We start from the raw sequence: 20924 nt of genomic DNA on the forward strand, positions 1-20924 counted from the left end.
GAATGTGTCTCTGGTTAGAGATGTGAATTCTTTGCTTCTTTGCAGACAAACCAGTCCAATGGTTATGTTTCTTCTTGTAGGTAACTGTCTACTGACAACAATCCATGTTATTTCAATGATTAGTACATATTCTTTTGGACCCTTCTCTGGGTGGTAGCATTCACATTAGAGAAACATGAAAGAAAACTATAAGGTTTCTGCCCCAGTTCTTATCTTAGGACCTAGTTTTGATATCAAGATGACCAGAAAGCAGCTTGCAGTGGGACCCCTGCAAGAGACCAACTTTCCTGGAGAGTTAAGAGTAGTTCCCTTATATAGATCTTTGTAGTAAAGGTTCTCAAATAATTAGTGGGCATTTCTTACCCACTGTGTACTCAGTCTTCAGCTGAATTTGTAGTTTCTTTAAAGCTTTGGTATTCCGGGGCACCTGGGTGGCACAGCGGTTAAGCGTCTGCCTTCGGCTCAGGGCGTGATCCCGGCATTATGGGATCGAGCCCCACATCAGGCTCCTCCGCTATGAGCCTGCTTCTTCCTCTCCCACTCCCCCTGCTTGTGTTCCCTCTCTCGCTGGCTGTCTCTATCTCTGTCGAATAAAAAAAAATAAAAAAAAAAAAGCTTTCGTGTCCAAAGACCACCCAGCCACCACCTAGAAGAATGTTATAAATGAAAATTTTTGTTCCCAAATCCCTGAGTCTGCATTAGGAAAAAAAAAAACCTTCAGTGAGGGGTGCCTGAGTGGCTCAGTCGTTTGAGTGTCTGACTCTTGATTTTGGCTCGGGTCATGATCTTGGGGTCATGGGATCGAGCCCTGCATCAGGTTCCATGCTTGGTGGGAAGTCTGCTTGGGATTCTCTCCCTCTCCCTTTGCCCCTCACCTCAACCCATCCCCCCCTCAAATAAATCTGTAAAGGAAAAAGAGACCCTCATGATTCATATGCACAGTAAAGAATGAGAAGCTCTGCTTTAAAGAACAGGAGTGTCTACACTGCCAGATCCTGCCTCTGTGAATTATTGGCTGTGTAAACACAGGCAAATCATGTAGAGTCTGTGAGCCTCAGGGTCCGCATCTGCAAAAGAGAAGAAATAATCAACAGCATAGTGTTGTTTAAGGATGGAGGTAGGGTACACATGGAAAGGCCTTGGAATGGCGCTGGTTGAAGTTCTTCAATGACTCTGTTCAGCTTGTGAGTCAGGCTGACCCTGTGTGGATGGGATGTTTTATGTCAGGGTGACCCCAAGGGCAAGGACAACCTTATCCTTTCAGTCCTGCTCATGGGCTTCACCCTCCACCAATGAGCCGTGGAGGAAGAAGGTGGGGTGGTAAAGGGTCACACGTGCATAGTGGCCCCAAGCCTGGCAGCTCTGATGTCAGGAAATGTCCCAGAAGCAGGAGGAAGGTAGGCTGAGTTCAGGGAGGCTTACTTCTTTTAGTTTTGTGTACATTAGCTTTATCAGTATATGAACACATGGGTCATGGGTCATCACACATCACACATTAGCCCAAATCCAAGCCAGAACTGAAAAGGGGAAACCTAAGTCTGCAATAAAAAAACAAAGAAACAAACAAAAAATGACTGAAAACAGAGAGAAAACTAAGAAGGTGACAAGAAGGGGGTGCTGACAACACTCAAGCTCTGAAAAAGTTTTGGGGATGTCAGTGTACCCACCAGAAGCCATATTCTACTGGCAGATCTGCCCCTCCTTCTGCCCCTTCTGGGGTTTGCAGGTGAATGCATGGATGGAATGGGGATTTTCTGATTGTCCCTGATGGGCTCGGGACCCATTTTCAGAATGCATTACAAAAACAGCACTTCCTCAGCGTCCCTCACTGTGGTCACACTTCCTGATCAACATGGGTTTTGTTATAATAGTTTCTTTCTGTTGACAGAAATGTAGTTGGCGACCTCAGGCAGCCTGTAGCTGGAATGCCCGCCAAAGCAAACACACCCTTTGGCTCCTCCTAGCTTCAGACGGTTGTAGCTTTTGAGTGTGTGCCCTGGCAGCTCTCACGGCTATCACTGTTATGATTTCAATTTATTGTTCAGCTTTTCATAATTCTAGTAAAGATATATAGTCCAAGATAGGACAAGGGTCAGCTAAGTTCACTGAAAGAGGAGAAAAATGCAGAGGGAGGTGTGAAGCTGCCAGGGGCAGAGCTCTTTACACACCAGGGACTCCCTGACCTCCTGGATCACCTTCCCTAGATCACCTTCCCTGCAGCCTGAGTCGGTTTTCTCAGATTATAGGGGCCACAGGAGCCACGGAACATTAAGGATGCCAACGTGATCCAGAGGGTTATTAGTGGTTATTTTCTCCACCTGTTGTTAATTCTAGTCCCCAGCAAGTAAAGTTTAAATGAATAAAAATAAATAGGGGTTTTTGTTTTGTTTTGTTTTTCTTTTTTCCTTATCTATGTTTGTTTTGAGATATCCATCCACGCATTTGATATTAATGGGAACTCCTGAGGTCTTGGCGAGTGCAGTGACTAACAGGCCATTTCATTCCCTCTGCCTGGTTACAGTCTGCTTACTCATTGTTTTTTTTTCTCTCTCTCCTTGTCTTTGAGATACTCTCCCTGCCTTGCTGACTGTCCCAGGCCAGAGGCCTCACAGGTGTGTACTGGAAACTTCCACTAGGGCCTGTCCACCGAGTCCTGCATCCCATTTCCGCAGCTCTGCTTCCTCATCCTTTGCCCACTTCCTGCATGCATTTTATGACTTTCCTTTAACCCTTGTCTTCTGACTTGGGTTGTTAAGATTGCTGGCTTCTCTGACCAAAAGCTCTTGTCACTTTTTAATCTTTCTAATTTGCATCTTCATTTCAATTGGCAGCATTATTTTGAGCTGAGGAGCTGTGAGGACAAGTTTGTAGAATTCTTTAATTCTATTTTATCCCTCCCTGGGTCACTGATGGGGAAGATGAGTGAGTGTGCTACTATCTCTTTACAATTTCCCAAATGTAAGCAAATTCAACGGTATCTCATCGAAAACCCAAATTAAAGTGGATGGAGACATCACCAAGCCTTGAAATCATCCGTTCCCTACCACCTGAGTCCTCAAAATAGCATGTCTCTCTTGCACTCCATGTCTTCACTTACATGGCCTAATTTAGATGAGCAACAATTGCACCATGACCTATGACCCCCCATGACCTATGACCTCTGTCAACATGGTCAGGTATCTGTAAGTGAGGTTTCTCCTTCCAAGTATTGGAACGAAGAGCAGATCAACCAGTAGATGACCTTTCTTCACCAAAGTAGGGTCTCAACCATTAACCATCAACTGCCCCCTACGTATAACTGAGCAGTGAAGTTGCCAGAAGTATATCTGCAAGGGAAGCCAGTCCAAGAACTCAGGACTGTTTCTTCCCCCCAGTTCCTTGGGTTGTTCTGCTGCATTGTCACCACAGCCCTTCCCGTTTGTTCTTTGAGTGCCCATGAAAACTTATTTTACCCTGCCAGTGGTTTTTTGTTTTGTTTGTTTTTCTGTGTATTTTTTGTGTTTTTTTTTTTTTGTTTTTTTATTTGTTTTATTTGTTTTTTTTTAATCTGGTAGAAAAAGTCTTGATGGTGACTAGGGGCCTCAAGCATATGGACAAAAATCCATCATGGAAATCATCACTGGGTTTGAGAGTTCTTTGGGGGGAGATGGGAAAATATGAACCACTACAGCATAGTAGAATAATGGCTGGAGTAGGAGTGTGTATGAAATGCTGTGCTCGTAAATTTTGTTGAAGCTTTCCTGAGCTTTCTCGAAGCTCTAGGGCGGCGCTGTCCTATACAACTTCCTGTGGTGATGGGAATGTTCCGTATCTGTGGGCCATATGGTAGCCACCACCCACATATGCCTACCGAACACATAAAATATGGAGAGTGCAACTGAAGGACTGAAATTTGTTTTTATTTAATTTTAATTTTAATTAATTGATCCTTAAATTTCAATAGCCACATATGCTATTGGCTTGTGTATTGGACGGTACCGTTCTAGGGTGTCAGTTACGTGGAGACATTCTGGGTAGTTTATATTTGCATCTCATTTCCTGGAAGATATGAAGGGTATGGGCGTACATGGCACCCTCTTCTCCCCAGCATCACTAAAGTCACCAGTAAGAATTCTCTAGATGTTTACTTACACTTCCTTTAGGAAATCAGCCCACAACAGAGAACACTCTCAGAGCTGTCCATATTTATCCCTCTTGACATTGAAATTGCATATTTACTTATTTTCCCCAGTGAGCTATATAGTCTGAGAAAGGTACTATTTTTTCTCATTCACCACTGTATACCAAGTGCAGACTACAATGCCTACCCAAGAGGTATTTGAAAAACAGCAGTTGAACAAGTAGTTTTCCACATGGATTATTCATAGGATCATAAAATGTCAAAGCCAAAGGGACTTTTGTTATTGTGACACACCCCACTGCTGCCTCCTCTAAACCACTTTTTATTTCTTCCTTCTGACTGGCAAACCCCAGTGATGTTAGGGTGTCCAAGCCTCCCCCTCATGACTCAGGGAAATGTGGCCTATTCTCCTCAAATCTAGGGGTAAATCCTGATTGGTATAAACAGATATGGCTGTCTGGCCCAATACCCTTGGCAATAATTGGTTTGAAGATGGGCATATAACTCAGATCTGGTCACTAAGATGTGAGGGGTCTCTTCATGGGAGTAGTTTTGGCAAAGGTTTACTCTTAAAAGGGTTATAAGAAAGAAGTGGTCCATCTTTTGCTTGGATGTGAAGCCTGGAATTTCTGCTGCCATTTTGTAAACACTGTGGTAGTCAACTGAAGGTAAAAAGTTGGGGCAGATAGAGTTTTTGAAAATGTTGAGCTGATTACTCAACCAATCCTGAAATCTGCCCAATATCTCCACAGTTTGTTATGGGAGATAAAATAGGGAAGATTCCAGTTGCAAGCGTATATGGTCATTGGTAGTATTCAGTTCTTCGCAGGTTACTGGGGCTCTTGTCTTTTTGCTGGCTGGTGGCCAGAGACTACTCTCAGCCCCTTCTTGTGTGGCCTTCTCTACGGGACCACTCACATCTCAGCTTGCTTCTTCAAAACCAGAGGGTCTCTTCACAAGGTGAGTTGTTATAGTCTTATGAAATAGAGTCACATACATCTTGTCAGCCTTGCTATATTCCATTGATTAGAAGTCTCCAGTCCCACCCACACTATAGGAGAGAGGATCATGCATGGGCTTGGTCATGGGGGCCACCCTCAAGTCTGTTTGCCAAACCTCCTCACTTTAAAGGTAAGGAAATAGGCCCAGAGGGATGATTTGGCTTCCCCAAGATATGGTTCCTTGGTAGAAGAACTAGGAGTAGATGCTCCGTGTTTTGTTTTGTTTCATCTCCACCCAGTACTTCAGCCACTACCTAGCTCTGTGACATTTCCATGTTACTTAATCTCATTGAGCCTCAGTTTTCTGATTTCTAAGACAAGGTCAATGCTGTCTACCTTTAAGATTGTTTTAGGGAGTTTTATATAGTAATATTTGTATGTGCCTGGCATGGTTTCTGCAGATGGTAGGTGTTATAAAATATTACTTTATGCCTTCTTTCTTTTTCTACCACGTCATGTGGTCTCTCTCTTATCTACTTAGTGAGAAGGAAGGGAGGACTAGAATGTTCAGGGTGTTATGTTTTACTTTCAGGGTTTAGGATGTAATCTGTTAGGTTGAAAATGATGGTGAGCAAAGGTTTTTTGAACCATCTGGGGAGTAAAAACCTAGGTCCAGAGTCAATAGGAATCCCTTCTTTAAAAGGTACTAACATAAGTCTGTCTTTGCTTTGGCCACAATCTCTGAACTTAAAGTCAAAGCAATTGTATTGCTGAACCGAGCTCTGGGGACTTTCTCTGCAGCATTTGGTTTTTGCTTTTTAAATCAAGGTCAACCAGCTCCAGTGGAGGGCATTTTTTGATGTCAGCTGATCGTCATAAATAGTACACCAATAACTGCTTTAAAAGGATACAGGCTCGATGGTTAATGAAAATTCTTAAAGTGCTGTTGTTATGCTCTGATTCTGGAAATGAAATTCAGAAATTTCCATGGGTTCAAGATAAGTTCACTTCATAAAGTCTGCATGAAAATTCTATTCCTTCTTCCTGACCCACACTGAATTGTTTTATAGCAGAAGGTCAACAGGGTATGCGTTCTTTCTTCCTACACTATCAGACTGCTGTCCTTTGGGGACAGGAGTCTTTATACACTGGTGAACTGTCCTGTGTGATACGAAAGTAATGTCTTATGATAGACTCTGACAGAGTTAAGAGCTGGACTATTGTACCCTTATTTATTAAGTTAGGCTCCTGAGGGAGACTTGTGTATTAAAAGTGTTCTGACAATACCCACAGACATTTCTCCTAGGTTCTTAGTTCCATGGTGCCACTCCGGCCTTTACTGCAATTATGAATTGCTTTAGATGAAATGATTGTGTAGTCTCTGCCTTCTTATTAAACAAAAAAGGTAATTTTTTATTGAGATCTCATTATATATGAAGCCAAGCTTTGTTCTAAGTGCTTTATGTATCTTAAGTCAGCCCTCTCCAATACTCTTGACATAGGAGCTATGATCCTATGAAGGAGGTTTTCCAAACAGATATAGACATGCTACAGAATTAAGTTTGCCTCTTACTTTGTCAGCAAAATGTAAAATATTATTCATGATATTGGAGGCTGGAGGCAAATCTCTTCGTCTTTTTATCTGTGCTTATCCAGTACAGCGTCTAACTGCTGGATTTACCCTGGTCTCTACCAAAGTAAGAGTCAGGACATTCAGAGTCCCATAGTTTCTTATGGAGACAACCCCAGGGCTGCAACGTGAGGATCATCTTACACTCCTACTTATTTTTTTGCTTATAAATATTGTTCGTTAACTACTGTGAAATTGGAATTGTAGTTAATATAAATATGCCTTAGGAGTTCTAAGTGATTATCTGATATATTATTATGTGAAAGATTTGCTCATTATATGCAGATGTCCTATACATAAGTAAAAGAAGAAAAGAAATATTTAACTAAGATATACTTAAACAGAATAAAGTAAAATAAGTATACAATACTCAGTCCTAATGGTCTATGGCTATTTATCAGTGATTACCGTATTTTAAAATTCTTTTTTTTTAATGTTTTTTTATTATGTTAGTCACCATACAGTACATCCCTGGTTTCTGATGTAAAGTTCGATGATTCATTAGTTGCGTATAACACCCAGTGCACCATGCTATACGTGCCCTCCTTACTACCCATCACTGTATTTTAAAATTCTTACTTACTTTCATGAGTTTTATAAATGGTGAATAGTTTATACTGGCACCAAAATCACTGTGCCTCCTTTTCTTGGCTGATTTTTTTCACAGGAGAGGCACTCACTCATGGTTTCTGTATCATACCCAACTGTACCACCACTATTTTTATTGGATTACCACTAACTGGAACAGAGTTTTAATTCCTCCCCTTGAAGAGTAAAACAGGATCATGTACACCTCTAATTTTGACTCTAGAACAACTACTAAGCTCTATATTTTGAGTAATTGTGTTTTATTGGAGAGTGTCAACTAAGCCATCACCATCAGGATAGAAAAGAACCCAGTAATACTCTACTTCAGTGATGAGGGGGTTTGGGTGTGATTTTTGGGTTTTGGGGGGATTTTTGTTGTTGCTTGTTTTTGTTTTCAGCTAATAGCTCTAATAGTTTAAAGTCAACCAATGGTTTTAAATTGATGCTCAGGACTTTCTGATATAATAGACTGGTGAATTCCACCTGGTTTAAAGTATCTTAGCATCATCTAGAGGCCATTAGAAACTAAAATCCAGCTTCAGAAAATCTTTGAAGGAAATGATACCCATATTATTTTGAGAACTATTAAAACAACCTTGATGCAACAGAGCTTCAGAGTTACATATCAGTAACTTGTAAGTTTCTTATCCTCCTCACTGCCAGAATAACTGGGGAACATAGAACAGTGGGTTTCCTTGGGAAGTTTTATTTCTCCCATGCACATGGGAGACTGTTAGAGAAATGGACGTGATTCTCTGCATGACATCTTCATAGTCAATAGACAGCTGACATTTTAACTGAACAGATAGGTTCATAAGTAGCTTGGGTGCTAACATATGGTGACATTTCCAATTATAGGCCCCTACTATATAGAACTTCTGATTTTTTTTTTAAGTTGCTAACACAAAACAAAACTCTCTTAATGTCCATTTCTTTTGGTGTCCAAAAGAAGCTGCAAAATAATTGAAGGTGTGTTATGTAATAAAGGGAAATAATTTATTGCCTTAGACAATAAACAAAAATATGTCATGTTTAGAAAAATAAAGGCATATGTATTGTGGGAGAGATTTGCTATCTTTCAAAGCCTTATACCTGGCTTTGCTTAGAGCTCAGATGCCTGGATCAAATTAGTATATCCTGGGAGAAATCAGCAGGGCGGATTACACTCTGGATTGAAAACTCCTACAAGAGGCTTTTTGTCTTAGAAACTAGTTTGCATGGAGTGGGACAGCTGGGTACCCACCACTAAGCAGATGCTTATCCAGGAAGTCAGACACAGGCATAAGAATGTGGAGAGAATTTAATTCCAAATTTCTAATGTGTTGTTTTAATTTTGAATGTGTGACTCTGTGTTTGTGCGTGTGTGTGTGTGTGTGTGTGTGTGTGTGTAAACTTTTCAAGGACTAAGTTGAGGAGGAACTTTGGAAACTTTCATGGTGAGCTACATTTATTTGTCTCTCGGGGCACAGCATGGCCACTCTCCCTACCCCAAATCCTGCCTCCAAAATGTTCGGCTAGTCAGAGAAGTCTTCAGATTCAATTACTTGTCAGTATATCCTACTCCTTTTGAAGTTAAAGTTTCTGGTCGCAGAGTTCAAAGTTAAGTTTTAGGCATTTATTTCATTCATCGTTTCTAGATGAGTTTCCTGAGTGATTGCTGAAATTTCATGGCTTTGATTTCCCAAGTCCCATGTCCAAAGAGCTTTGGTGTGACTTACAAGTCTCTGCGAAGATGCTGATTGCAAAATAAAGGACAAAAGAGATGACAGGAATGATCACAGCAAGGGAAGAAAACACTGGGGAGGCCAAATAGACCAAGGAATAAGTGAATAAGAAATAGTGACAAAAAAGGGAATAGGATGTGGTTTTAAAAATTATATCCGTATTAGAATATTTAAAGACCTTGGCTAGTTTCTCAAAACACTGATAAGCCACTCAAACTAGTCAAGTAAAAGAGCTTGTAATTATCATTAAAAAAACCAAAACCCTATAGTATGAAAGTCAGATTAAGAAAATAAAAACAGAGAATTTTTGCATGGGTCCTTCTGATAATAATTAAATAAGGCGTACCCATGTCCATTAGATATGCTGTTGCCTATCATACATAAATCAAATGTCTACTTTCTTTTTTTTTTCTTTGAAGTATATTTTAACTTGCATTTATCTGTGTTATAGTTTTCTTGGAACTAATATCTATAGATGTAAACTTGGCATGCTTATTTGAATTCTAATAATAAATAAAGTGAAAAAAAGGAATGTTTAAGACGCCAATAAATTCATTAGAATTTTGGCCTCAAACTGATCATTCCTGGAGCATCTAGCTGGCTCAGTCAGTAAAGCATCTAACTCTTGATCTCAGGGTCATGAGTTCGAGCCCCACATTGGGTGTAGAGATTACTTTCAAAAATAAAGCTGAAAAAAAGAGCATCCCCCCAAAATGATCATATCTTTGATTTTACTAGTATTTGTTATTTTTTCTTGAGGTTCTCTCATGGAAAATTCCCTAATTAACTAATTAACCTGTTGACATTTTAAATTAATTTTCCACTTAAAACATGCCATTATAATTAGAGCAATAAGATTGGTTAGGGTTAAAGGCTAACCTGTACACCGTATAATAATAAAACTGTTTAAAAGATGGCATCCATTATTTGCTGGCTAATTTCTGCATATATATATACTGGGAGAGGATGTTTATGGTTCATGTTAGCCAAGTTAGGCAGGCACAGAAATTTGTCCACAATCAACCAATAAACATTGTGTGTGGAAGCTTCGTGTTGGTTTATATATGATGGAATCCATTTCCATTGGCAGTTGCTAAATTGTCAGCATGAACGTGCCAACAGTATAGCCTAGCTTTACAAATTGTTGATTCTCCCCCCTTCTTTTTTTTTTTAACCACACCTTATGATTTCTGAAATTCAGCTTTTTTTGTTTTTAAACAGAATTACCAATTTTCGTTTTAAACACCATGCCACTGTGATTTGACGTTTTGCAGCATTCGAATTGCGGGGGGAAATAGGTTTTCATTATGAAATTAAATCCACTTTCTTCCACATGGAAATGAGACTTGCTTCTGGTTTGCGGGCTAACATTTAAGTAGTAAAAATGATCTAACGGGCAGTCTTTAATTTGACAAATATGTAGATCTTTTGAATAAAACCCGACTAGATAGCACTGTCAGTAGGATTAACTTCAAGCTTCTCCATGGACATGAGACAAGGAATTCATTAAAATAGATATTTCAAGCATCTTGCTTGACAAATGAGAGTAAAATCAGAGTGGCAGCCCAGACCTTAAGCTCTCATGGATACATGAATGGATCTGTCTATAAAGTTCAGGGATTTACAGGAAGACACAGTACGGGAAAGCCCATTTCAAGCTCTGATGTTAGAGAGCAAGGAAAAAGAGGAAAGTAGGAAGTAGGACAGCAAATGCATCTGTCTCCTTTCCCATGTGACTCTGTTCACAAGTAAACATTTAATTCCGCTACTATGGCTTGCTGATTTGAGGTTACTTTCAAAATCCCTGTGTTATCTTCCCACCATGGGCACAGGAGAAGGGGCAGTGGGACAAACTAGAGAAAACGGTCTCCTGTCTTCCCGGAATTCCAATCGATGGGGAGATCGATAGGCCTACAAATATAACTACAACTTCTGTTCCCATATTTCAAGGTATACCATGTCTTGCAATGGACATAGAAATGGCTAAAAACTGTTTTGGAAAAAAGTAGAGGTAGGGCGAGCTAAAGCAAATACTGCATGAGAATGGATCGAGAATGTTTGAGGGAGAGCAGGTAACAGACAGTATCTTCTTCTTGGTGTCATCCCAGCAGAAGCTGGAAGCTCCAAGAGCTCTCACCAAGTCGGCCCAGGGAGGGAATTTCAGTAGAAGGAGATGAGCCATAGGCTAAATCTTTCTTTAAGAACTTTAGGAAGTTATAGCACTGAGGGAAAGGAGGACTTCTAATATAATTAGAATTTTTCAAAAGAACGATGGCAAATTTGTTTATGGCAAATTAATCATTTCTGACCCTCTTTTGCATTTTGTGATCTCAGCCCACTGAAACTTGACTTTTTTCCTAAGCTTGGTATACACAGTCATTTATACTGATTTCAAATTCAGACAAGAGAGCCCAAACCCTGAAATCTGGTATCTTATCAAATTACCCTTAATTTTTCTCGGTATGATTTTTTTCACTGCCCAGTATTTTGGGGAGTGGCACACGTCTGTCTGTTCACCTCTTTTGAAGCCAATCTTTGTCTCTGGTGGGTGTTCACATACGTGTGTGTATATTACCTTTTTAGACTAAATAGGCAGGCATTCCCCGTCATACATTTACAACATGTTTAGTAATTTATATGCTAGAAATATCAAAGATCTTTCATATACCTGAGAACCTGAGAACTTCTCCTGATGACAAAATGAGAGCTTTTGCATATTGAACTACTCTAAGTGAATGTGAAGCACTTAACTATTGAAAAAGAAAAAGAGCTTCATGGAGTTTTATGAATCCAGATGTCCTTTCAGATTGTGAAACAGCTCAAGCTATTATGTAAATGTTTGGGTTGTGGTAGAAACTGTAATATATTTTTCCAAAAGGCATTCCTTCTTCCATTTTAAACTTATATGCTCTTTGAGGGAAACTTAGACCATGTGTTTATGATTCATTTACACTTAACTCATCAAAATAATGTTTGCTAAGAGCTATTGGGTATCCAATCAGTTTCTTAATCTATCTGGAGGGTTTTTTTTTTTTAAGTTTTTTCTTTTTTTTTTTCTCCTTAGAACCAAGAAGTTGAATTTGATCAAGCCACTCGAGTTTTTTTGTCTTCTGCTTTTCTTTTTTTAATTTCCCCATACTTACGAACCTAAAAGATACAGTGGATTCAAAGCAGTAAGTTACCTGCTGTCTTTTATTGAACAATTACTCTTCGAAGACTGGGATTATAAGAGAAATCATTAGCTACTAAGAAGTGAGCTTTCTCGTGTTGCTAAAACAATTAGGTCACTACAGAATGACTAACATTTGATGTGATGAGTGGCAATGCTTAAAAATGTAGTGACGGGTCTTGGCCATTTAGAAGTAATATTTCCCTTGCTTTATACAAATAGGTTTAAAAAATAATCTAGTGGAGTGTGTAAAAGAAATAGGCTAACATGGTGACTATAGTTGATTGTATCGTACACTTGAAATTTGATAAGAGAGTAGAGCTGAATTATTCTCACCAAAAAAAAAAAAAAAAGGACGACGTGGTGTTAATTAACTTTATTGTGGTAATCATGTCACTATATATATGTATATCAAATCATTCTGTTTTATACCTTAAGCATATAAATGTTGTATGTCAATTATATCTCAGGAAAGCTAGGAATAAATAACAAAAAGCCAATAAGAAATAGGCCCTTTTAATTTATTTTTTATTTTTTTTTCAGAGAGAGGGAGAGAGTGCACACACATACACACACGTGAGTGGGGGTGGGGAACAGAGGGGGAGGGAGAGAGAGAATCTTACGCAGGCTCCATGCCCAGTGTGGAGCGGGCTCAGGGTGTGATCTCACAACCCTGAGATCATGACCTGAGCTGAAACCAAGAGTCTGACACTCAACTGATTGAGTCACCCAGTCACCCTAAGATAGAGGCCCTTTTAAAAAGGAGGTTTGATAAGGCATCATACTGCTGTACTCAGAGTGGTCAGAACTCAAAGGACACATGCTGCAGTGTTATCCAGGAGCATTCTCTAGGGGAAAACAAGGGCTTTTAAAATACTCAAATCAGAGAAATTAAAAGATACTTATGTAGTTTTTTTAGTTCATAGCTGATTGTTCCTCTAAGATTTTTATAAGGTTGGAAAATTGTGGATAGGCAGATGAATTTTGTCTTTTCTGCAGGGATGAGAACTTTTGTGAGATCGAAATTCACACTTCACTGGTGTTACCCAAAAGGAGTGAAGGGAAAGTGCTATCAAGAAAGACTAAGAGATGGGGGTGCCTGGGTGGCTCAGCAGGTTGTGTCTGCCTTTGACTCAGGTCATGATCCGAGAGTCCTGGGATCAAGTCCCGCATCGGGCTCCCTGCTCAGCGGGAAGCCTGCTTCTCCCTCTGCCTGCGGTTCCCTCTGCTTGTGCTCGGTCTCTTTCTCTCTCAAATAAATAAATAAAATCTTAAAACAAACAAACAAACAAAATACTAAGGGATGTGGCACCTGGGTGGCTCAGTCAGTTAGGTGTCTGCTTTTGGTTCAGGTCATGGTCCTGGGGTCCTGGGACCAAGACCTGCATAGAGCTCCCTGCTCAGAGGGGAGTCTGTTTCTCCTTTTTCCTCTCCCTTTCCCCCCTGCTCGTGCTCTTGCTTTCTCTCTCAAATGAATAGATTAAATAAATTTTTAAAAATCTTTACGGGGTGCCTGGGTGGCTCAGTCATTTAGCGTCTGCCTTCGGCTCAGGGCGTGATCCCGGCGTTCTGGGATCGAGCCCCACATCAGGCTCCTCCACTGGGAGGCTACTTCTTCCTCTCCCACTCCCCCTGCTTGTGTTCCCTCTCTCCCTGGCTGTCTCTATCTCTGTCAAATGAATAAATAAAATCTTTTAAAAAAATCTTTACAAAAGAAAGACTAAGGGCAAATATCTGTCATCAAAGAGGTAGGCAGGAATTGGTTTGTGCTGTCCCCTTTCATCACCTGTGATAAGGAGTTCAGATTTGGTTACAACGGTCATGGGAAACTACCTGTGGATTTTAGGCAGGGGAGTGACATAATTTGATTTATGCTTCCTAGACCACTGGACTACTCTATGGAGAATGGGTCACAGAAAGGCAGTAAGAGAAAAAGCAAGAGTAGGTAGGTGACAGGCGGGGTCGTTAGGGGAAGCGATGATGGTGATTGGGCCCATGGTTCCAGCAGCTCAGAGAAAAGTGAATAGTCTCCTATTATATTTTGAAGGCAGAATCCACAGGACTTGCTGACGGATCACATGGTGGGGAAACAATAAACCGGAGGTGGCTCCTTGTCTGGTTTCAGCCACCTGGAGTATGGTGGCATCACATACTGGGAGGTAGGTGTGGTTATAGGGGTCATTTTTTTTGGTTTTGCTAAATTGCTACGTGGCCTACTACAATGCCTGTTAGATACCCGTGTGTAAATGTCGGTCAAAGCATAGATAGTGATAATGTATGTTAGGTATTCTCAGTAGGCATGATGCTATTAAAAAGGTTCTTAGATAAAAGTATTCCTACGTATAATCTCTACAGGGGCTCCTCAGACCATTTTAATGCAAACCAGGACAGTCAAAGCGGTAAACATGGATAATCCTATTAGAACACTTCTTTAAGACATGTCTACTGAAGGATTTTCCTAAACCGAGGAGAAACATAATTAGAAGAATCCACCTGCTGTTTATTGTTTGTGGAGTACTGTTAATTATTTTATGCTTAAGTTAACTGTTTGCTGTTTGTGTGTAATTCATTCCAAAATACCATACTCAATTCTTCAGTTACAGTCCCAGAGTTCTCTAGCTATTATTGAAGAAGTATGTCTTTAACTGCTACACATCAGAGGAACGTATTAAAATTGTTTCTAAGAAAAAAGTATATATATGTAAAACAAATTTTATATACAGCATCTCTATACATATAAATATACCTGTACTTACGTACAGACATATATATTGCATCATAGGCATTTCTGACCCCTTTACCCCAACAGTCTCTGAGTCCTGTTGTACATTCTCAGCCAATCAGCACTTTCCAAGGTTTTCTGAGTTAAGTATATTTTGCAGTGAGTTTTGTTTATTTTGTGGAAGCCTCTCCTGCCAATTACTTGTGTTCTGGCAAACACTTGTGATCCATAAAACTTGATCAAAGTGGTAGTGCTGGACCTACCCCAAGCAGATTTGCATTATAGTTGTTAGAATGTAGGTTTTCTGGTAACTTGAAATGCCTTTAAAATATGGCCAATTATGCAGCAGAAAAGATCACCTGGCCATCAGGGAGCGGTAGAAATGCTCTGCTGTTACAAAGTGCTGTATTCATACCACTGAAGCCTGGAAGAATTTCCCTACCATTACATGAACCGCAGCTGGGAGAATCTATGGCTGGACAAAAGCCATCCTTTTAGGGATTACGCTATTGTGACACCACATAGGCCTGGGTCAGTTGGTCATACCATTTCCAGAAACATATGCCTCATGCAAAATGGGGTGTTTATTTGTATGCATATCTTCTGAACTAAGCGAACACCAAATGGAGCCCGCAGAGACTCCAAACAGCAAACTGTTAACTTAAGTATAAAATAATTAACAGTACTCCACAAACAATAAACAGCAGGTGGACTCTTCTAATTATGTTTCTCCTCGGTTTAGGAAAATCCTTCAGTAGACATGAATGGAGACCTGGAAATCATCCCTCTCCTAGAATGGGCCTGAAAAATATCTTTTGAGATGTATGGCCTATGTCATGTTAAACAAATTCATGCAGGATAATGTGTTGAAACAGAGGCACTCGACCTATTTTTTTCCATTGCGGTACACAAGGTGAGTGATATTTATGTATCACTCTCTAATGTAGAACTACTTCCAATATCCCAGCTGAAACTCTCCTATATTTTTTTCACTCAAGAAAAGTTATGTCTAAGAATACAAGCACATGATAATAAAAATATACAGATACTCTTATCATTGTTCTAATTTGATGTACACACGGATGTCATTTGCAAACATTGATTCTTTATTATTAATAATTAAATGCATTGAACACATCTCAGAGCTAATGGTTGTAGCAATAGATGGTTCTGAGATTCTAAGTACAACAAATTGAAACATTTGAACAATCCGTGTGTGACATCCCTACCCCAAATCAAGCCAACTCAATGACAGAACATTCCACAATCCACTCCGAGGATGTAGCTTTTTTATATTATAACATTTGGCAGCTTTTCCTTCAAGTCTTTTGGGTTGTATCCCATACTTAGAAAGGCTTTCCATTTTCCAAGATTATATTTTTGGAAAGAACTTGTGTTTTCTTCTAGTACTTTTATGATTTAATTTTTTTTTTTTTTTTGCCGTTAGTATTTGGAACCTCTGCTCTTATTGATCTATGGAGAAATCCTATCATAACTAGTTACTTTCCTTAAAATACCCAGTTCAAAGACTTTTACTACATCTTAAATCTGGAAGCAAAGGTTCAAAGACTTTAGGGATAACTATCAGAGTTTAGAGTGGAAATATGTTATAAAGATCATCTAGCATAATGTCCTCATTTTCAAGATGGGGAAATGGACATAAGAGTGCTAGAATATGGGGGCACCTGGGTGGCACAGTCAGTGAAGCATCTGCCTTCAGCTCAGGTCATGATCCTGGGGTCCTGGGATCAAGCCCCACATTAGGCTCTCTGCTCAGCAGGGAGCCTACTTCTCTCTTTCCCTCTGCCTGCTGCTCCCCCTGTTTGTACTAGCTCTCTGTCAAATAAATAAATAAAATCCTAAAAAAAAAAGAACGCCAGAATATGAAATGTCTTACTGAAGGCCACACAGTGTCAGGTGCTATTGTGCTCTCCACGCTCATGAGGTTACCCCCTTAATTGCATTCATTCCTCCACGTTACCATCACCTAATGAGCAAATCTTGATCTGGGCAGCACACGATTTGAGTTGGCTGCATTTATTGATCATCTTGTTTCATTTAAGAGGATAAAATGTACTTCAGGTTTTTAGAGCCCTTTGGGGGAAATGGGAACCCAGTATAACCCAACTGTTAGACTATGAATATTTTTACTTCTTGCCCAGATTCAGAATATCATCACTGGTTATTATAAAGTCTAAGGGTTCATTTTAAAAATATCCCTGAATGTGAAACCAATCTGTTTTCTCCCTAGGCTTTATTTAGCACTTGTAAGAAGGTTGAGAAGGGTGAATAAAGAGAGGAGAACTCTGTCCATTGCCTTCAGCAACATCACAGCATCCTAAATGAGCAGATTTCCAGCATTATTCTGTAGTCTCACTGGATTACAGAGTCAGCAAAAGAATGCTTTCAGAAGGAATTGAGGTTTAATAAAATGTGAAGTGTAGAATTCAGTCTTCTATGACACAGACATTCTGCAGTTTCATTTTGTTCTCACGCATATAGGTAGATATAACTATAACAAGGTCCAGCTTAGAGAAGCCCATGAGAAGACCAGATCTGTTCTTTGGAGAACACACTTCCTTTACGGAGACTAATGATTCATGTAGCCATCGCTCTGAAATATTTTCCTTGGGACTCAGTATTTAAACTCACAAAGCAGCCTGCAGTTAATTCTTAACAGCGATTCTTGTTTTAAAGAAACCATATTGCGCCCCTGCTCCCCATGCACACACCTTTCTCGCTCCATAGTAGCATCTCAGGCTGTTTAAAAAAATGACAATGGGTATAAATAGTAATCTAATTATAGTTAGAAGAGATTTACAGCTCTAATTACAACTGCTGTTAAATTTCAAAGGGACTGACATAAGCAATCAACACATCCCATACAAGAATCCATCTTGCTATTATAAAAGCTACCTGCCAATTGTTTGTCAGTGGAATGACATGCAACACTGCACACATTATCTCCAGAATTAGTGATACCGACAGTTTTGCCATGTTTAATGTATGTCGGCAGTATAATGCACAGGCATGGAGCCTAGAAATTACTCAATTAGGGATTGCCGAATTGCCAATATATGCATATTTCATCAAGTCTGTGATCATCTCTTCCTCTCAATGGCATTTTAAAAATTATTATTTAGCTCAATCAATTACACGTTCAGAACTTCTCAATGGTAAAAGTGACCATTCTGAGAAACATACACGTACACACACAAACTCTTTGCTAGTCACCGAGACAAAAAATACTACGTATATGACATGACAATCACAAGGTATTTGCTCTGTGTCAGGGTACAAATATTATAATGGTCTCATTTGAGACTCAGAGCAGTCCCTTAGCCCATTTACTACTGTATCTATTCTTTTGGATAATTTCTGTCATGGAATGAATATCATACACTTGGGGAGATGGGGCAGACACGTGTGTGTGTGTGTTTTTTTTTAATTGCTAATAATTCCTGCAGGCTGAGGAAAAATGGTGAAACCATATCTCAGCCCCTACCTTCACCAACCTGCCATAGCTGGGCGCACTGACCTCCACATCTGAGGCCTCGGCCTTCCTCTGGATTCCTGAAGCATCTGGACAAGGCATATTTAATTCATTCCAGACCAGTTATCTAATGGGACTTCACATTAATCATGCTCTGCGATCTGGAATCTGGGTGTCCCAATGCAAACCATCTGGCATCTAGTAAGTTTCTCTCAACCAGTGTTCCCCATTTCCCAGGACTGACTGCTTGTTTGGGCTCCTCCTGCCCTGGTGGTCCTTCCCAGGGATGGGAACTGTGCTAATAAAATGCAGCCCGCGGGTGAGGAGTCGCTGTCTTGTGTTCAGACCCAATTATGATAACTTCTCTCTGACATGTTAATGTACAGGCTCTTCTTCCACAGGTATGTTACCAATACATTCTTCCAAATCCTTAGAAGTTCTTGTCTGTTTTCTGGTCTGGAAATCTTCTTCCAACGGTTAATGTAATCACATTTTCTATCAAAATTGACATTCAGTAATATGAACCAGTGAGGGTGCATCAGTCGCTAAAATAGTAAGATACTTCCTATTCGTTGGTCAAGAACTGTTGGTCCCGAGACCTTCCCTCACCCCCGAGAGTTCCTCCCTTCCCTCAGCTGGCACGGTCTGTCCTTCGGGACTCCCAGACATGCATATCGTTCAGCAACAGAAGGGTAGTCCCTGGGGACATGAGGAGACTTGTGGGATTCTCCCGATATAACCGGGTTCCATTCTGCTTGGTTGGCGGTCCTACCTATTGTGTTGAGTCTGTTGATGTTTTGAATATCACTCCTGACTTTTACCTTGATACTTTGTCTTTGGTTTAGACAAATGAGCAGCCCTCTATCTCAGGCTACAGGGCAGGTTTTCTGTTAGATATTCATTCCTTTTTACTCCTCGTAAATGATGGATTGCTATTTTCATTTTTAAAGTACTTTGTGTGTGCGTCTTATCATGCAGCTATGGACACCACCGCTCTGTAGTCCATACAAAAAGAATAAAGATGCACTAAACTAGCAAAATGAAGGAATTTTAAAGCAGGGTTTGGGCAATGATAGTGCAGCTTAACTAGATTGTAGGTCAAGGCAGTTGGTCACGTCTCTGATTCAGTGACATTTGAAAGACATAATTACAGTAAGACAGCGCATTTGTGCCGACGTGAATAGTTTTTTTTTCTTGAGATAGCTGATCCCAGAGGATGGCAGGAATTATTTTCTTATGTATTCTGCTGGCATTTGTTTTGTCAGAATGTAACAAATTATACATAAATCCCATTTTATAAATGGTATGCTGTGCTTTAAATACAGCCCAATATGTCATTCTGTCACCGATTAGCACTAGCAAACTGCTTTGTTGATTGATTCATTATTCTCAGTGCCCAATTGAAAAAAAATTATTACCAAATTTATGATGAAATTTTCCTTTAAAATGAATTATTTAAATGGTTTGTCCTGAAATAATAATAAAGGCATTTTTATTTTTTGCATGTTAAAACTGTTAGTGAGTCACCAACATGTCTTCCTCATCACCCAGATCATTCTCGATAGTGTTAATGATGTATTAGGTGGCTACATAAATGATGCTTGGTGACAATTAATAATTAATGTAGAATTTGTGTGAAGAACAAGTTACTTTTTTTTAACAGCACCTGGCATCTTTCGGGAAACTCTGCAAACTAACTTTATATCACCTCAAATTAATTTCTTTCTTTTCTTTTCTTTCTTTCTTTCTTTCTTTCTTTCTTTCTTTCTTTCTTTCTTTCTTTCTTTCTTTCCTTTAAATTTCATTCCTCTTTCCTTTATTTCGAAATGTTTAAATGCCCTCACTGAATTAAGAACACATAGCTTTGGCCAATCCAGCCCTCGTGTGTCGGGTGTAGAAGACTAAACTCAAAGATTACATCTCAGTGGCACCACTGATTTAGAGACAGAATGAAGCCGACATCATGACTGAATATTTGACCTTTGTCTTTTTGGCAGTAGATACCCTGGTTGTCTGGTTTCGAATGGTAAAGTCCTTGCTCAAGTTTTGTCTAGCCAATTCCTTTAGGAGTCCACAGTTTTAATCCTCTGGGTGAAAATTTAGCACATTCACTGTATGGATGGTTTCCTGGTCAAGATGTTTATCTCTATCCCTTCTGAAGTCTAAGCTAAACCATGAATTCAAAAATCTGAGTTTTCCTGTTTGTAAAATTTTGACCTCCTCATTCTCTCTTTGATCACAAAAATCTTTCCTTTTGCCTCGGTCTGAGCAGCACCAACTCTGGAAGTCTTGTGTTACTTTCTGTTCTAAGAGGCCAGAAAAGGATGAGAATTTGATCTGTCTGTGTAACAAGGCGTGGAGTTCCCTTTTATCTTTGTATGGATTAGGTAGTGATCCTTGGATGGTTGGATAAATCCCAGTATGGATCGAGTGAGCCCCCTTTTTACTGATTGGGTTTCAACTCTGAAACCAAAGAAGAAAATCTCCCAAACAGATGACCTGGAAGGGCCTTTTTGTTTTTAAACCTTACTTGCTCT

Source organism: Ursus maritimus, unplaced genomic scaffold, assembly GCF_017311325.1.
Source record: "Ursus maritimus isolate PB19 unplaced genomic scaffold, ASM1731132v1 scaffold_30, whole genome shotgun sequence".
Taxonomy (NCBI): Eukaryota; Metazoa; Chordata; class Mammalia; order Carnivora; family Ursidae; genus Ursus; species Ursus maritimus.